General features: G+C 44.3%; 1 pseudogene; it reads left to right on the top strand.

The window, feature by feature from the left end:
• The window catches only part of LOC125847336 (uncharacterized), a 7,393-nt pseudogene extending 5,380 nt beyond the window's left edge, over positions 1-2,013 (top strand).
• Positions 2,014-5,541: the final 3,528 nt, after the last annotated feature.

Here is a 5,541-nt window from a genome sequence, read left to right as displayed (position 1 = left end):
GTGTGAGGCGAGCTTTTTGAGGCTCAAGGAGTTATTGACCACCGCTCCTATATTGACTCTTCCAGTTGAGGGCGAGGGCTTCACGGTATATTGTGACGCATCCGGCGTTGGTTTGGGTTGTGTATTGATGCAGCAGGGCCGGGTTATTGCTTATGCGTCGAGGCAGCTTAAGATTCATGAGCGCAACTACCCCACCCATGACTTAGAGTTGGCGGCGGTAGTTTTCGCACTTAAGATTTGGAGGCACTACTTGTATGGAGTTCGATGTGAGATCTATACCGATCACAGGAGTCTTCAGTACATCATGAGTCAGAGGGACCTTAATTCGAGGCAGCGTCGTTGGATTGAGCTCCTAAAGGACTACGACCTCTCTATTCTCTATCATCCGGGCAAGGCGAATGTGGTAGCGGACGCCTTGAGCCGGAAGGCAGTGAGTATGGGTAGTCTAGCCTTCTTATCTGTTGAGGAGAGACCCTTAGCTTTGGACATTCAGTCCTTAGCTAATAGCATGGTTCGGTTGGATATCTCAGATTCTAGATGCGTCTTGGCCTTTATGGGAGTTCAGTCTTCTTTGCTTGATAGGATCCGTGGTTGCCAGTTTGAGGATGATACCTTGGTGGCCCTTAGAGATCGAGTGTTAGCGGGTGATGGTGGTCAGGCTACCTTAGATCCTGATGGAGTGTTGAAATTTGCCGGCCGCATCTGTGTTCCGAGAGTTGGAGATTTGATACAGTTGATACTTTCTGAGGCCCATGAGTCTAGATACTCTATCCATCCAGGCACAACGAAGATGTATCGTGATTTGAGGCAGCATTACTGGTGGAGTGGCATGAGTAGAGATATTGCTGACTTTGTCTCCCGTTGCTTATGCTGCCAGCAGGTAAAGGCCGAGCATTTGAGGCCTGGTGGCGAGTTCCAAAGATTACCCATTCCGGAGTGGAAGTGGGAGTGTATCACTATGGACTTCGTTGTGGGGTTGCCTCGGACTTCTAAAGGTGTTGACAGCATTTGGGTCATCGTGGATCGATTGACCAAGTCAGCACACTTCCTTCTTGTTCATACTACCTTCAGTGTTGAAAGGTTGGCTCGTATCTATATTCGGGAGATAGTTCGTCTTCATGGAGTGCCTGTTTCTATCATTTCAGACCGGGGTTCTCAGTTCACTTCCAGCTTTTGGAGGGCTTTTCAGGAGGAGTTGGGCACCCGTGTCCACCTTAGCACAGTTTTTCACCCACAGACGGATGGCCAGTCGGAGCGTACTATGCAGGTCCTTGAGGATATGTTGCGGGCTTGTGTTATGGATTTTGGAGGTCAGTGGGACCAGTTCTTGCCTTTGGCGGAGTTTGCGTACAACAACAGCTACCACTCTAGTATTCAGATGGCCCCGTTTGAGGCCTTATATGGTAGGGGTTGTCGCTCTCCAGTTGGTTGGTTTGAGTTACAGAGCCTAGGCCGCGTGGTACAGATTTGCTTCAGGAGGCCCTGGATCAGGTGAGGGTGATTCAGGATAGGCTCAGGATGGCTCAGAGTAGGCACCAGAGTTATTCTGATCAGAGGCGTCGACCTTTGAGATTCTCTGTTGGTGACCGGGTATTCCTCCGTGTGTCGCCCATGAAGGGCGTGATGAGGTTTAGGAGGCGGGGCAAGCTTAGCCCCAGGTACATTGGGCATTTTGAGATACTTCAGACAGTTGGGGAGGTTGCTTATAAGTTGGCCCTACCTCCAGTATTTTCAACCATCCACCCAGTGTTTCATGTTTCGATGCTGCGGCAGTATGTTCCTGATGAGTCCCATGTGCTCCAGTATGATGCAGTCGAGTTGGATGATCGTTTGACATTCGTAGAGGAGCCAGTTGCCATTCTAGCCAGAGATGTGAGGAGATTGCGCTCGAGAGCCATTCCTGTTGTTAAGGTCCGTTGGAGGCATAGTCCAGTCGAGGAGGCTACCTGGGAGACCGAGCAGGATATGCGGGAGCAGTTTCCCGGCTTGTTTGAGCCTTCAGGTACTTCTTGATTCTTTCTTTCACGGACGAAAGTCCTTTTTAGTAGTGGATATTGTAATGACCCTCTTGGTCATTTCTGTGTCTTGCCTTCTGTGTGTCGTTTATAACATTCCTGTAGGGATCCCCAGTCATTTATGACTTGCTAGGACTGACAGTTCGGTCACCTGGTCATTCGTTTGGTCTTGCTGCGAGTTTTTGTGTTTTGGAGCTTATGAACCTTGAACGATCATTTTCGATCAAAAGTTCAAGAAGATGACATCGGAATCCAATTTTGACGATTCCATTAGCTCCGGAAGGGTCATTTTAGGCTAGTAGCATGGTCGTCATGACTCCCGAGGTTTTCAGTGTGAGTCGATGCGATTAGGCGTTTTAACTTTAAGTTTAAGCCTAAGTTTGACTTTGGTCAACATTCTGAGTAAACGCGCTCGGATGAGAATTTTCATCAGCGTGGTTAGCTCCGGAATGTCGAGTTTGGTCTAGATTGACCCTTCTTTTGTGTCCGAAGGTTTTCGATATCTTTTCGAGCCCTTTTGTGGGTTTTGACTTAAAATGACTTTTGGAAGTGGGACCCACTTTTTATCGAAATGACCTCTGATGGAAATTTTAACTGCGCCGTTGAGTCTGGAATATCGAATTTGGTATGGTTGCATATCTTGTTTGCGTGTACGGGGTTCCGAACAAGTTTGGAGCACCCCGTCGGAGTTTTAAGTTTTGGAATTATTGCAGAAAATCTGCAATAAATGCAGAAAAAATAGCAACATATTCCCCAAACTTAAACCCTCATAACTCTCTCATCTTTCAACCAATTTGGGCGATTCAAAAGGCAAAGTTGTGATATTTTTCGAGGACAACGTGTTGGTGAGCTCAGATAGTGATTTGGAGTCCCCGTTTGAGGTAATTTTCGAAAAATACTTACTACCGCACCCTTTTGTGAGCTTAATTTTGAAAATTTTTTAGACTTGTTTTCTTAGCCATTTTAGATCCGATTTTGGTGATTTTTGAGGCTATCTTGAGTGGTTTTTCGAGGAGAACATTGTGGTATTGTTAGATTTTACTGTAGACCGCTCGTTTTTGGTAAATACACTGTTGTCCCATTTCTAATTTTTGAGAAAATTTGGGTTTTAGTTGCATGTTGATATTGTTGTTGTTCCCGAGCCCCGAATTGTATCCCATTTTGGGACATGAGCTGGGGGAACTGGTTAGGACCCACTTTTGGGGTTGATTTTGGAATTTTTTGTGCGGGTCTCACGATTCCCATTTTGACTCCAAAATTGACCCGTCTCCGTTTGTTGTGATTTTGGTGTCTAAACGACCGTATTAACGTTGTGACTCTATTTTTGATAGCGGGGCAGCGTTTCGAGACCGTTCGAAAAGAGAAAGCTTTGAAGGAGTGATTTTGGAGTGTGTGTGATCGGCCTACAGGTAGGCTACGATTTTCCTCTCTTAGATTGAGCTCGAGAATGTGAATGCATGATTGATTAGTTGGGATTTGGGTTGGGTAGTTATTGAATCTTGCATAGGTGTTAAGAAATCATGTTTTCGGCCTATTTCGGGAATTATTGGGTAACTGTGAGCATGTTTTGTGTTATTAACGGACCCTCCTCGCTATGTGGAGTGCTTGTATGCTTAATTATTATTTATTTGAAGAATGTTGGGCCTTAGTTTAGGTTTGACCAGGGCTTGCCTTAGAAATACATTATTCGGATCCAATAGGCCTTAGTTTTGCCCTGATGTCGCTCGGCCGGCTTAGATCCCTGTAGACTGGTGTAGCAGACTTGAGTCTGATAGTTTGGGCCTTAGTTAGGCGATACTCTTTCTCCGACTATAGTTATCCTTATTTTCCCCGATGTTACGGCTTCACGAGTTACATCGGCGACACTAGTTCTACTTCGCGGTTTGAATTTGATTTTCGATTTGGTTCCAAGGACTTACATTGACTGGCTAAGTATGGACGGCATTCCACGGACATTTATGAGTGTGGATCGATTAGGACTCTTTCAGCAGCTATATTGGCACCTTTATAGAGCATCCGATTTAAGTTCCGGCCTCTATTTCCCAGATACCTTTATAGAGTATCCAGTTTAAGTTCCGGCCTCTATCGCCCAGATACTTATATAGAGCATCCGGTTTAAGGTCCAGCCTCTATTTCCCAGATACTTATATAGAGCATTCGGTTAGAGTTCCGGCCTCATATACTTGATATTTGTGATTGGTTACGTGGGTACTTCTGGTCAGCATCCGGTTAGAGGTCCGGCCTCCGTACTGTCAGATTTTACTAGTTAGGGTTGAGATTCTAATTCGTGTTCTTCGTTCTTGGATTCTTTTATGCAATTCTCTTTAGTTATAGTTATTATGTGTACTTGTCGGGCTTATGGGGGTCCGTTCGGGTTTTTATTTAACTTGCGCACGAGTGTACCTTCTGGGATTATGGGGGTCCAGTTAGGTGTAGTTAGCTTATAGATTACTTTAGTTAGTTCTTTGTACACTTGTGTGCATTCCCTTGTTAGTTAGATTTTAGTTCTTGACTTCGGTTTGTGTTATTCCATCTTTTCATATTGCCTTTACTTCTCAAGTTCAGTCAGCCTATAATGCCTACTGGGTACCGGTTGTTTTGGTACTCATGCTACGCTCTGCATCTATTTCGTGATGCAGGTCCGGGCACTAGTAGCCAGCGTTGATCGAGCTTGGAGCAGACTGATTCGAAGACGGGAGTGAGCACACGACGTTTTCTACTATTTCAGTCTCTATCTGTATATATAGACTTGTCTTTTACCTTTCGAGACAGTCAGTCTCTGTTGTCCACTTTTGGGACTTGTACTCATTTTGTTAGTAGCTCTGTACTAGTGACTTTCAGGTTCTGGGAGGGATCTTTATTTGTATATATGTTTTTGGTTTGCTTCCGCCTGTTTATATTGTTATTTGCCTACTATTGTTTAGTTTCTACCCTCAGACCCATTACTTGTTGTTTCGGGTTACGGGTTGGCTTACCTACTAGTGGGTTATAGTAGGTGTTATCATGACTTGAGAAATCGGGTCGTGACACTAGGCTTTTAAAGTTTATGGGAACTCTATCTCTTGCATTTAAACTTGCTTCTGTATCTTTAAATGTCTTAGTTTTGATTAAGTTGTGTAGTTCTTGGGTTAGCTAGTTAGTATTAATGGTTCTCTCATCGAAGGGTTAGTGTGGGTACAATCATGACGGTCTAGGTCGTGATAAGCTCAAATGGGCTAAAAATCGGGTTGGGTTATGACCTGCCCAATTTGACCGGCTTAATCTCAATAATTTTAACACATTATTATTTAACTTTGGGATAAGACATAAGTACCCCCCTAGACTATGACTGAAATCTCAGAGACACACTTAAACTTAACTAAGGTCTTACTACCCCCCTGAGCTCATTTTTTTAGTATTTTTGTGCACCTTTAGTGCGGACGTGACACCTTCAACCACCCAAGTTGGTTGTGTTTGTACACACTCGTCCGCCACATGCAGTGTGTAAATATTTTTATTATTTTTTAATTAAAAATTATTCTTTTTT

This window comes from Solanum stenotomum, chromosome 12 (assembly GCF_019186545.1).
Source record: "Solanum stenotomum isolate F172 chromosome 12, ASM1918654v1, whole genome shotgun sequence".
Classification (NCBI taxonomy): Eukaryota; Viridiplantae; Streptophyta; class Magnoliopsida; order Solanales; family Solanaceae; genus Solanum; species Solanum stenotomum.
Note: the sequence above shows the minus strand (reverse complement) of the source record. Positions and strands in the feature narration are given on the sequence as shown.